This window comes from Scyliorhinus torazame, chromosome 15 (assembly GCF_047496885.1).
Source record: "Scyliorhinus torazame isolate Kashiwa2021f chromosome 15, sScyTor2.1, whole genome shotgun sequence".
Taxonomy (NCBI): Eukaryota; Metazoa; Chordata; class Chondrichthyes; order Carcharhiniformes; family Scyliorhinidae; genus Scyliorhinus; species Scyliorhinus torazame.
In genome coordinates this window covers 130,614,782-130,628,252 of record NC_092721.1, presented here as the reverse complement: position 1 = coordinate 130,628,252, position 13,471 = coordinate 130,614,782, and the positions used below count along the sequence as shown (strand labels likewise).

The window sequence follows — 13,471 nt, the reverse complement described above, 5'->3', positions numbered from 1 at the left end:
AATGTTGACAGCTCAACTGGTTCCTTAGGTGTAGTCCGCTACCTCAAACCAGAGTAATAATCTAGCCTGAGACCCGAAAAGTTTATTTTCCTCACTTCCTCAGTTATCAATTGAGCCTTTGACAGCAGCCAGGAGGTTCACAACTGTTTAGAATGTCTTTTAATTTTATTTGTTCAAGGTAAAAGTGCACTTGAGAAATCAGCCAAACAAATTGGTATTCTTAGCCCAAAGGGATCACGCCAGAATATATAATTGTAGAGCGGAATATACCCTTATGCCAGTACAAAATGCTACATCTCGTAAGACAACCCTTTCCGCCAACCCCCACTCTCCATGAGAAAAAGAACAGCATTTTCATGACCTTGGAATAAATCATTTGAATATTTTATCGGCAAAACTAAAATCACAAGCAAAGGAGAACAGCTAATTAGCAATCATATTGCACTGTTAAGCAAGCACAATAACTAATAACAGAATTCTCAAGAAAATTATCAGCTGCTTTCTGCAAATCCAGTTGTGTTACTGTCCACATGGTACAATACACAGAAAATAATTCGGTAGAAAGAAGTCTTATTAATCCTCACAGAAAAGTCAAACTGATGTGAAAGTGGATTGCATCGGCCTCCCTGGCATAAAATGGCTCAGCTCCCTCAGTAAGGGATGGAGTCTACACCGGTCACATCTTTACACATTTGTGGTGTTGCCAGGGAAGCACGGAGTCGTTTCATGACAAGTTATCTGAATTCTGTGTTGGCTGTAACAACATTTCATTCCTTTATTTTCAAGAGAACATCATGGGAGGAGGTTGATCTAATGTCTTGAAGCACCTGCCACTCGAGCTTGCATTCTTTGCAACCTTTAGAATCATAGACAAGTTACAGCACAGAAGGAGCCCATCATGTCCATGCCTTCCTTGAACACTGTTGATTTTTTAATCTGGGTTTGGATTATCTGCAGATGTTTAACATGTAAAAGGGACAGTGTAAGTCACACAACCAGTACACAGCACAATGATTGAAATTTCATTTACTTACATCACTGCACTGCATGCGTGTTATAATAATAATGTGGAGATGCCGGTGTTGGACTGGGGTGAGCACAGTCAGAAGTCTTACAACACCAGGTTAAAGTCCAACAGGTTTGTTTCGAATCACTAGCTTTCGGAGCACTGCTCCTTACTCAGCTGAATGAAGAGGTGGGTTCCTGAAACATATGTATTTATAAAGTCAAAGATGCAAGACGATACTTTGATTGTGAGTCTTTGCAGGTAATTAAGTCTTTGCAGGTAATTACCTGCAAAGACTTAATTACCTGCAAAGACTCACATTCAAAGTACCGTCTTGCATCTTTGACTTTGTCTGTATATATGTTTCTGGAACCCACCTCTTTATTCACCTGAGGAGGGAGCAGTGCTCCAGAAGCGAGTGATTCAAAACAAACCTATTGGACTTTAACTTGGTGTTGTAAGACTTCTGACTGTGCTCACCCCTGTTATAATAATGATCAATATAGGTCTTCTGGCTGCTCTCATTCTCTAAACAAAGGAAAACATTTTTCAATATACCTTGAAAGGAAGACTATAGGAGTCCATAACTTAATTAACTTTTGTATTTATTTTCCTTTCTAGACTTTTTAAACCTCCTTGCATTAGTTATTTAGTTCCCTTCACTTCTCCAACAGGCTACAAAATTATCCATGACTTTGGCTACCTAAGTGCAATTAAGTGCCCTGGTTCCCCAGGAGGAGTGTTCTTGTTTATCCTGCATCCACCAGGAGAAAAAACACCAAAGCTGCTAAATCCGGCTCTTTGGTGCCAGATTATTCAGACCCGTGGGTGTCATTTTAACTTTAAAGATTTTTAAAATAAATTTAGAGTACCCAATTATTTTTAATCCCAAATAAGGGGCAATTTAGTGTGTCCAATCCACATAACCTGCGCATCTTTTGGGTTGTGGGGGGTGAGACCCGCACAGACAAGGGGAGAATGTGCAAACTCCACACGGACTGTGACCCAAGGCCGGGATCGAACCCGGGTCCTCGGCCTTGTGATGCAGCAGTGCTAACCACTGCACCAGCGTGCTGCCCTTTTTGCCTTTAAAGTTGTGTCTGCAGTTTGCAGTGTGAGCTGCAGCATGTGGAGTGATGTCAGTTAGTGTGTGATGAGGATTTGACACCTTCTCTGCTATTCGAAACTCAAACCTGCAGCTTTCCGTTGTCCTAAAAGACCATCAGCAAGCTCCCCCATTCGAGGTTAGCAGCTGTCCACCACCAAGCATGGGATAGCACTGTGTGGGAGCACTAGCAGAGGCAAAAATACATGGAGGACTGGCACCTCAGGGAATGCACAAGGCTCATTAGTTAATTTTTGTCTGGATTATGGAAATCTTTGATTTACAAATTTGGATTGGAATGTATATTTTGTGGTGGTTTTAATTTTGATATTGTGGCAAAGGAGACAAACTGATAACCAGTAATGGTGGGAAAGTTGGTTCATGCAGAATTGGGATTGTGTTTCACAGTGTTGGAGTGACAGCATTGTGTACTATCTCCAAGTTGCACCGCACCAACTCACAAGGCATCTTCAACAGCACCTTTCAAACTTCTATCAGCCAGATGGATAATTGCAGCAGATGCATGGGGTCATCATCATCGGCAAGTTCCGCCATCTTGATTTGGTCGATGTTCCTTCACTGTCACTGGGTCAAAATACTGGAACTCCCTCCCTAACAGCACAGTGGGTGTACCTACACCACATGCAGCGGTTCAAGAAGGAGACTCACCGCTATCTTCTCAAATGCAAATAGGAATGGTAACAAATGACTTCCGGGTGCGGCGATGACCAGCTAAGTCGCACGTTTCGGCAGCTCCCGGTGGAACGGACTTTTGGGCTCTTAATAAGAGCCCCAACGGCAATTTTAACGGCTAGAAGCACTGTGTGGTAAACCAGAAGGGAATCCCCCCTGGAAACGGATGGAAAAAGGAGAGGGAAGTGGCCAGATTGCAGTGGATCCTTTGGAGCAGCGGCAAGGAAGGCAAGCAAGAACCAAGATGGCGACGGAAGGTGGCAGTTTAACATGGGGCCCTGAACAACAAGAGTTTTTGAAATGTTGCGTGGAAGAACTTAAAAAGGAAATGAAGAAGGAGCTGTTGGCCCCGATATTACAGGCGATCGAAGGGCTAAAGGATGAGCAAAAGACCCAGGAGCGGGAGCTTCGGGTCGTGAAGGCACAGGCTGCCGAGAACGAGGACGATATACAGGGCCTGGTGGTGAAGACGGAGATGCACGAGGCACACCATAAACGATGTGTGGAAAGACTGGAGGTGCTGGAGAATAACGCGAGGAGGAATAATTTAAGGATTATTGGTCTTCCTGAAGGTGCAGAAGGAGCAGACGTCGGGGCATATGTGAGCACGATGCTGCACTCGTTAATGGGAGCGGAGGCCCCGGCGGGTCCGCTGGAAGTGGAAGGAGCATACCGAGTGATGGCGCGAGGACCGAGAGCAGGAGAAATTCCTAGAGCCATAGTGGTGAGATTCCTCCGTTTTAAGGACAAAGAGATGGTCCTTAGATGGGAAAAGAAAACTCGGAGCAGTAGGTGGGAGAACGCGGTGATCCGCGTATATCAAGACTGGAGTGCGGAGGTGGCGAGAAGGAGGGCGAGCTTTAATCGGGCCAAGGCGGTGCTTCACAAAAAGAAGATAAAATTTGGAATGCTGCAACCGGCAAGACTGTGGGTCACATATCAAGGGAGGCACCACTACTTTGAGACGACGGATGAGGCGTGGACTTTTATTGTGGAAGAAAAACTGGAATAAGCGGGTTATCAAAAAAGAACGTTTGAAACAAAGTGGTGGGGCGAGTATGGGGGGCGAAGAGGGGGGAAAAAGGGGGGGGAAAGATGAGTTTTATGTTATTAATCCTGCGATGCAGTAACTTTTCTCTCTTCCACAGGTGGTGGTGGAGGGAGGAAGGGAGGTGGAGGAGATGGGGCGTTGGCCATGGGGGGACGGGGCCAAAAGGGAAGCGCGGGCTTTGTTCCCGCGCTACGATAATCATGGCGGGAATAGGGAAGCAGGAAGGAGGGGGCGTCGCACGGTGCGAGCCGAGGTCACGGGGGGGAAGCCGAGGTCGGCCAGAGTTTGCTGACTTCTGGGAGCAACATGGGGGGTGTAATTACGCTAGTGGGGGATCTAGCAGGGGGGGGGGGGGAGGGGGGAGTTACTGGGTTGCAGCTGCTGGGGAGAGGGGGGAGCCGGAATGGGGTGGGGTGTGCGGGGGGGTACCGCCTGGGGGGGACACAGCTGCGTGGGAACCGGGTGAGGAGCTGGAAAAAGGGGATGGCTAATCGACAAGGGGGGGGGGGTAAAAAGCCCCCCAACCCGGTTGATCACGTGGAATGTGAGAGGGCTGAACGGGCCGATAAAGAGGGCACGAGTACTCGCACACCTTAAGAAACTTAAGGCAGACGTGGTTATGTTACAAGAGACGCACTTGAAACTTATAGACCAGGTTAGACTACGCAAAGGATGGGTGGGGCAGGTGTTTCATTCGGGGCTAGATGCGAAAAACAGGGGGGTGGCTATACTAGTGGGGAAGCGGGTTATGTTTGAGGCAAAGACCATAGTGGCGGATAGCGGGGGCAGATACGTGATGGTGAGTGGCAAATTACAGGGGGAGACGGTGGTCTTGGTAAACGTATATGCCCCGAACTGGGATGATGCCAATTTTATGAGGCGCATGCTAGGACGCATCCTGGACCTAGAGGTGGGAAAGTTGGTAATGGGGGGAGATTTCAATACGGTGCTGGAGCCAGGGCTGGACAGGTCGAGATCCAGGACTGGAAGGAGGCCGGCTGCAGCCAAGGTGCTTAAAGATTTTATGGAGCAGATGGGAGGAGTAGACCCGTGGAGATTTAGCAGACCTAGGAGTAAGGAGTTTTCGTTTTTCTCCTATATCCACAAAGTTTATTCGCGAATAGACTTTTTTGTTTTGGGAAGGGCGTTGATCCCGAAGGTGAGGGGGACGGAGTATACGGCTATAGCCATTTCGGATCACGCTCCACATTGGGTAGACTTGGAGATAGGGGAGGAAACAGAAGGGCGTCCACACTGGAGAATGGACATGGGACGAATGGCAGATGAAGGGGTGTGTCTAAGGTTGAGGGGGTGCATTGAAAAATACTTGGAACTCAACGATAACGGGGAGGTCCAGGTGGGAGTGGTCTGGGAGGCGCTGAAGGCAGTGGTTAGAGGGGAGCTGATATCAATAAGGGCACATAAAGGAAAGCAGGAGAGTAGGGAACGGGAGCGGTTGCTGCAAGAACTTCTGAGGGTGGACAGGCAATATGCGGAGGCACCGGAGGAGGGACTGTACAGGGAAAGGCAAAGGTTACATGTAGAATTTGACTTGCTGACAACGGGTACTGCAGAAGCACAGTGGAGGAAGGCACAGGGTGTACAGTATGAGTATGGGGAGAAGGCGAGCAGGTTGCTGGCCCATCAATTGAGGAAAAGGGGAGCAGCGAGGGAAATAGGGGGAGTGAGGGATGAGGAAGGAGAGATAGAGTAGGGAGCTGAGAGAGTGAATGGAGTGTTCAAGGCATTCTATAAAAGATTATACGAAGCTCGGCCCCCGGAGGGGAAGGAGAGAATGATGTGCTTCCTGGACCGGCTGGAATTTCCTAAGGTGGAGGAGCAGGAGAGGGTGGGACTGGGAGCACAGATCGAGATAGAGGAAGTAGTGAAAGGAATTAGGAGTATGCAGGCGGGGAAGGCTCCGGGACCGGATGGATTTCCAGTCGAATTTCATAGGAAATATGTGGACTTGCTTGCCCCGATACTGATGAGAACCTTTAATGAGGTGAAGGAAAGGGGACAGCTATGTCGGAGGCAACGATATCGCTTCTCCTAAAGAAGGAAAAAGACCCGCTGCAATGCGGGTCCTATAGACCTATTTCCCTCTTAAATGTAGACGCTAAGATTCTGGCCAAGGTAATGGCAATGAGGATAGAGGATTGTGTCCCGGGGGTAGTCCATGAGGACCAAACTGGGTTTGTGAAGGGGAGACAGCTGAATACGAATATACGGAGGCTGCTAGGGGTAATGATGATGTCCCCACCAGAGGGGGAAGCGGAGATAGTGGTGGCGATGGATGCCGAGAAAGCATTTGATAGAGTGGAGTGGGATTATTTGTGGGAGGTGTTGAGGAGATTTGGCTTTGGAGATGAGTATATTAGATGGGTACAGCTGCTGTATAGGGCCCCGATGGCGAGCGTGGTCACGAATGGACGGGGGTCTGCGTATTTTCGGCTCCATAGAGGGACGAGGCAGGGATGCCCTCTGTCCCCATTATTGTTTGCACTGGCGATTGAGCCCCTGGCAATAGCATTGAGGGGTTCCAGGAAGTGGAGGGGAGTACTCAGGGGAGGAGAGGAACACCGGGTATCTCTTTACGCGGACGATTTATTGGTGTATGTGGCAGACCCGGCGGAGGGGATGCCAGAGATAATGCGGATACTTGGGGAGGTTGGAGAATTTTCAGGATACAAGCTGAACATGGGGAAAAGTGAGCTGTTTGTGGTGCATCCAGGGGAGCAGAGCAGAGAAATAGAGGACTTACCGCTGAGGAAGGTAACAAGGGACTTTCGCTACTTGGGGATCCAGATAGCCAAGAATTGGGGTACATTGCATAGGTTAAACTTAACGCGGTTGGTGGAACAGATGGAGGAGGACTTCAAGAGATGGGACATGGTATCCCTGTCACTGGCAGGGAGGGTCAAGCGGTTAAAATGGTGGTCCTCCCGAGATTCCTCTTTGTGTTTCAGTGCCTCCCGGTGGTGATCACGAAGGCTTTTTTTAGAAGGATTGAGAAGAGTATCATGAGTTTTGTGTGGGCCGGGAAGACCCCGAGAGTGAGGAAGGGATTTTTGCAGCGTAGTAGGGATAGGGGGGGCTGGCGCTACCGAGCCTGAGTGAGTACTACTGGGCCGCCAACATCTCAATGGTATGTAAGTGGATGGGAGAAGAGGAGGGAGCGGCGTGGAAGAGATTGGAGAAGGCGTCCTGTAGGGGGACTTGCCTACAAGCCATGGTGACGGCGCCGTTGCCGTTCTCACCGAAGAAATACACCACAAGCCCGGTGGTGGTGGCTACTCTGAAAATTTGGGGGCAATGGAGACGGCATAGGGGAAAGACGGGAGCCTCGGTGTGGTCCCCGATAAGAAATAATCATAGGTTTGCTCCAGGGAGAATGGATGGGGGATTTGGAACATGGCAAAGAGCAGGAGTAACACAATTGAGAGATCTGTTTGTAGATGGGACGTTTGCAAGTCTGGGAGCGCTGACTGAAAAATATGGGTTGCCCCAAGGGAATGCATTCCGGTATATGCAACTGAGGGCTTTTACGAGGCAACAGGTGAGGGAATTCCCGCAGCTCCCGACGCAGGAGGTGCAGGACAGAGTGATCTCAAAGACATGGGTGGGGGACGGTAAGGTGTCAGACATATATAGGGAGATGAGAGACGAGGGGGAGATTATGGTAGACGAGCTGAAAGGGAATGGGAAGAAGAGCTGGGGGAGGAGATTGAGGAGGGGCTGTGGGCTGATGCCCTAAGTAGGGTAAACTCATTATCCTCGTGTGCCAGGCTAAGCCTGATACAATTTAAGGCGTTACACAGGGCGCATATGACTGGAACACGGCTTAGCAAATTTTTTGGAGTAGAGGATAGGTGTGCGAGATGCTCGAAAAGCCCAGCGAATCACACCCACATGTTCTGGTCATGTCCGGCACTACAGGGGTTTTGGGTGGGGGTGACAAAGGTGCTTTCGAAAGTAGTGGGGATCCAGGTCGAACCAAGCTGGGGGTTGGCTATATTTGGGGTTGCAGAAGAGCCGGGAGTGCAGGTGTCGAGAGAGGCTGATGTTTTGGCCTTTGCGTCCCTAGTAGCCCGGCGCAGGATACTGTTGATGTGGACGGAAGCCAAGCCCCTGGGTGTGGAGACCTGGATAAATGACATGGCAGGGTTTATAAAGCGGGAACGGATTAAGTTCGTCCTAAGGGGATCGGCTCAAGGGTTCACCAGGCGGTGGCAACCGTTCGTCGAATACCTCACAGAAAGATAGAGGGAATGGAAAAGAAGAAGACAGCAGCAGCAGCCCGGGATGGGGGGGGGGGGGGGGGAGGGGGAGGGGGGGGAGGAGGAACCAGCGGGATTCTCAGGGATGTTAATATATAAGTGTAATATGTATAGGTTGTTGTTATAGATAATTGTATATTGGACTGTTAAAACATATTTTTGGAGAATATTTATCTGGGACAAGGCAGTTGCCATTTAGTTTTGTTTTTGTTTTTGTTTATATATTATTTATTTCTTGTTTATAAAACTGGCCATTGTTATTTATATTGTTATATTACTGTGTAAAGGATACACAATGTACTGTGATGGTTGGCCAAAAATTTTCAATAAAATTTTTTTTTTAAAAAAGGAATGGTAACAAATGCTGCCTTAACCAGTGATGCCCACATCCTGTGAAAAAATACAGTTGGATTACCAAGCCAGAAATAGGAGGTAGTGGTGTTGTGGTAATGTCACTAGACTAGTAATCCAGAGTGCCAGGCTCTGGATCAAGGATTCAAATCTCACCTTCGCAGTTGGAAGAATTTAAATTCCATGGAACATAAAAGTATGAAAAATAGTTCACTCTATTGACACCTGGGATAGGCAGGGTTATCTTCTGAGGAAAGTTTGGGCCTGTATCCGTTGGAGTTTCAAAGAATGAGAGGTGATCTCTGAGAGGTGTCCCTGAGGGGACTTAACAGGGTGGATGAAAGGATGTTTCCCCTCGTGGGAGAGACTAGAACTGGGGGACACAGTTTGAAAATAAAGGAGGTGGCCCCGTTTAAGCCAGAAATTAGAAGAAATATTTTCTCTCAGAGGATTGTAAGTCTTTGGAACTCTCTTCCCCAGACAGTGGTGGAAGAATGGTCATTGAATATTTTTAATGTAGAGGTAGATAGATTCTTGACTAACAAGGGAACCAAAAGGTATTAGAAGTGGGCGGAACATGGAGTTGAGGCCACAATTAGATCAGCAGTAATCTTGCTGAATGACGGAGTAGACTCCAGGGACCGAATGGCCTACTCCTGCTCCTGGGGGGGGGGGGGGGGGAGTGGGGGGGAGGGGGGGGTGTTATTGCACCGGGTTAGTACTCTAAAGACCCAGGATAATACCCTGGGTGTGGGTTTGAATCCTACTACAGTAGATGGTGAAATCTAGAATTAAAAATATAACAATGACCATGAAACCATTGTCGGTTGTCGTAAAAATCCACCTAATTCACTCATGTCCTTGAGGGAAGGGGAAATCTGCCATCCTCGCCCTGTCTGGCCTTCATGTGCCTACATGTGACTCCAGATCCACAGAAATGTGGTTGACTCTTAAAAAAGAAAATGCCCTCTGAAATGGCTTAGCAATCCACTCAGTTCAAGGGTAATTAAGGATGGGCAACAAACGCTGGCCCAGCCAGCAATGCCCACATCCCAAGAATGATTTATTTTTAATTGGATATATGTAAAGGGTTAGTTCACTCCTTTAGTCCCTCATCCTTTTTCTCCAGCCTTCACCATCTCATAAACATACCCAGTTAAACATATATTCAGCAACAGGAAAGGCCACTCCCACTCCCACCAACACAATCTGAAATTGCTTTCAGATTTAGTTACTTATTGATTGTAACTGGCTGTTGCTGCAATTGTCGAAGCATTTGGTGGTTTCCAGAATTGTTTGATGTTACTGGAGTCTACAAGGTGTGGTGTGGTATGCACTGAAGGACTTTGTCATGCACAAACCACTAGTTTCAAGACATGGGTGCAGTAAGTTGTATTTTCCTTGGCCAAAACATGCGTGGAGGTGACAGAGAGCAAGACAAGCTGCTGGAAGAGGAAAGAGGACGAGCAGAGATGAACAGGCAACCGTAACCACCCTAGGGCTTCAGGGAGAAATTCTCCCATCGGAACCTCAGCAAGGAACAGTGTGTCAGACATCTCCATTTCACTGATTGAAACTCACCACCTGCTGAACTCTCCATACCCCTGTATCTCTCCTCCTTTGCATTTCTCAGCTCAAGACCTCCAATGCAGTGTTGAAAAATCTTAGGAGCCCATTCTCTGCCATTTTGTCCATTCTTGTGTCACTGCCAGGCCAAACTGACTCTTGGAGTGATATCCAGCACCTGTTCGAACGAAAATGCACCTCTCCTTTAAGAGGTGCCGGCTGACTTTAAATAACAGAGGCTAGACTTAACTCACACTAGCCTCACAATTTTGCATCCCATGCTCTGGCATGTAAACCACTCAATAGCATGCTTAACGTGGTTGGAGGCTACACTCATTTAAATTAGCAAGCAGCATGATGTTTGCTTGCTGCCTGTGCTGGAAGTAACGGGCATGGTTTAATTGAGTATTATGCTCCACACTCGCTTTTGGGTCCAATTGATTGTCGGGGAACATTTGTTTGAGTAAAGGCCTTGAACCTTGTCTTTAATGGAAGTGTTATTAATTTTCTCCTCAAAAAGTGCTATAAATAAAGCCCAATCTCCAGCCAAGCTTGTCTTTAGCAGCTGTAGAGAAATAACTTTGGTGATATGTCAGCAGTTCTGCCAACATTGCCTCTATCTTAGTCTGTTTATCTTCTGATATCTACTCACAGCTCTCCAGGCCAGAATATTATGTCAAACATGGAGTAGTTTAAATATCTGAAGATAGCCCCATCCTGGGTTATTGCCAAGGGAGAAACCAAGACCACTACTATCTAAAAGAACTTTTATTATTCCAGCATATCTCCTTTGATATTCATTGTGGTGAATCAAAGGTTATGCTACTAAAATTGGGGTGTTGCAAGAGTGAGGAAATGGAGGCAGGGTGCACATTCCTGCTGAAAGGATTTGGAAAGATTCCCAGTTCCACAAATGAATTAATAAATCTGTCATGCTGCATTGAGAATAGCAGATTGGGGACAGGACTAATCCAAAAATGGTAAGATACATTGTACATCAAAAATATTTCAGAGATCTGGGGGCGGCACAGTGGTGTAGTGGTTAGCATGCTGCGTCATGGTGCTGAGGACCCGGGTTCGATCCCGGTCCTGGATCACTGTCCGTGTGGAGTTTACACATTCACCCCATGTCTGCTTGGGACTCCACCCCCACAACCCAAAGATGTGCAGAGTCGGTGGATTGGCCATGCTAAATTGCCCCCTAAATTTTAAGAAAAGATTTCAGAGATCTGCAAACATCGGCTGAAATTTTCCGACCCTTCCTGTGACAATATGGACATTGTATGGTAAATGAAGGGTTAACAATTTTATGTAAATGAATCTAACCACCAGATGGTGATCAAGAGCGGCCACGTAGATCACGTGACACCCATGATTCTGGGAGAAGGTGGTTAGGCGGGATAATGTTCAGGAGATCTGTAGATAGAATTCTAGCAGTTTATTTAGCAACCTTTGTATCTTAGTAAGATGTCTGAATCTATTATAAGTAGTGTTAATAAATTAGCTTTGTTAATCAACATAGCTTGATGTTCTTTGTTGAACACTTCACATCAAAGCCATCCTTATCTTGAAAGCAGAGAACATCACACTTCATGCTGGCGCCATCTTCTGGTCCCAACAATGGCGTGTGTCCCCCACCCCACCCCCTCCCCCCGCCACCTCACCCCACCCCCCTCCGCCTCCACGCCCCAGTGGTGGAGGGTGCGAGCCATCGAAAAACCCATTCACATCAACGGGACTGGAAAATCTTGCTGACAGCCAATGATGGGCTGCCACAAAACACGCCATGTAGGGGGTAATCCCACCCACAGTAGGCAGTTTTTACCTTTACCATAATGTGGGGTTTAGTTGATCGAACAGTTAAAAAACTACAATTTCCAACCTGTTAAGATACTTGCAGGAACGATTGGAACTATTTTTCTCAATTTCTTTCTTTTTTCTTGACCCATATTAATTTTTTATTGGTACCTTTCCTACAAATTTGCTTCTGGATAAATGGGAAGCGAATTAATTGTACATTTACAAAGATGAATTAAACTTAGCTAAGTTTTACCTGTTTAAAATGCCTTTAACAATGTTCTGTCACCAACTCCTAATATACTTGAAAAGTGCAGTTATAGAACATCAGCGAGTGTTTACTGTGCATGACTTTACTTCCACAAGTGCCTCAGAAAAGTTGAAGAGTTTGTGCTTTACATTGTTCAGATAGGCAAAGGAAAACATATTCTGGTTACTCCTAAAATTGGTTACCCTTGAGGTTTCCATTCTCTGTCATTTTCAGCTGGATACATTGCAGATTGAAAAACTGCAAGTTCAGGCATGTTCTGTGGGAGGACAATTTTTCTGTCAATCATAAATGTTTTGTGAAAGATCCCACGGCCGAACTCAAAAAATCCCCAATGATTTGATAAATATTTACCTCACAATCACCACCACCAAAAGCAGATTAAATGGTCATTTATTTCAGCGCTGATTGTGTGACCTTGCAGTGTATAAATTGGCTACAGCATTAGCCTAGACAACAATAACTGCACTTTAAAAATGATTCCTTGGTTATAGGGCTCTTGGATTTTTTTTTGAGGCTCTGAAAGGTGTTATGAAGATGCCAGTTGTTCCTTTCTCATAATGTAGCACCTTCACTCTCTTTGTTGGGGTAGTGTATGGCAGTCATAAGCACAAACTAAGACTGGCATGATGCACAGGGCTGGTGATTTCATAAAGAAACCATTTCCAGTCCTAACTCAAATAATCAATTGAAGCGGGGCTGTTTCTGCTCATTGTCAGTTCTGGATTACAATTTGTGACAAGCATAAGGAAAAGAAATGGATGATAAAGCACATCTCTTAGTTCTCCTCGTCTTGTTTCAGTTGTAGTATGACTTCCAACAGTTTGTTAAATGATCTGGAATTTGCGTTCATGTTACACTGGCTCTCTAGGCAGACATTTTACGAATGAGGCTGGGAAATCTGCCAACTCATTCTTCTGCTCATCATGAGATTCCCCAGCAGAAGTGAGGTGAATGTTTCTGCCTTGCGCAAAATATTTGGGGCGGGATTCTCGGGCCCATCAGCCACGTTTTCCGGTGCGGCGCCCTTCCGCCAACAGTGCGATTCTGCGTTCCCGCTGCCGGCCAATAGGGTTTCCCTTTGTGGCAACCCCAATGCTGTCGGGAAACCCGTGGGCTGGAGGATCCCGCCAACGGAGAATTACGCTGTGGGAATTTGCTACCAGTGGCCCAGTGTTTATTGCCATTTCCTAACCCTTACTATACTGGGGACATTCTGAGATGTCATTGTCACTCAGCAAACCCTGGGAGCCATTGTGATTAAATGTTACCAAGATCTGAAACCTACAGAAAACCTGCAGGGTGTGTAATGTTTCAAATGCCGCGTGGTTAAGTATGCGGTGGGCAGCTAATT

At 46.9% G+C, this 13,471-nt stretch overlaps 1 long non-coding RNA gene across 1 annotated transcript; it reads right to left on the bottom strand.

The window, feature by feature from the left end:
* Positions 1 to 368: 368 nt before the first annotated feature.
* On the bottom strand, positions 369 to 10,271 carry LOC140391436 (uncharacterized). Its single transcript, XR_011935068.1, has 2 exons — positions 10,068 to 10,271; positions 369 to 951 (listed from the first exon to the last, which is right to left on the bottom strand). It is a non-coding gene; the product is annotated as an uncharacterized lncRNA (long non-coding RNA).
* Between the last annotated feature and the right edge of the window lie 3,200 nt (positions 10,272 to 13,471).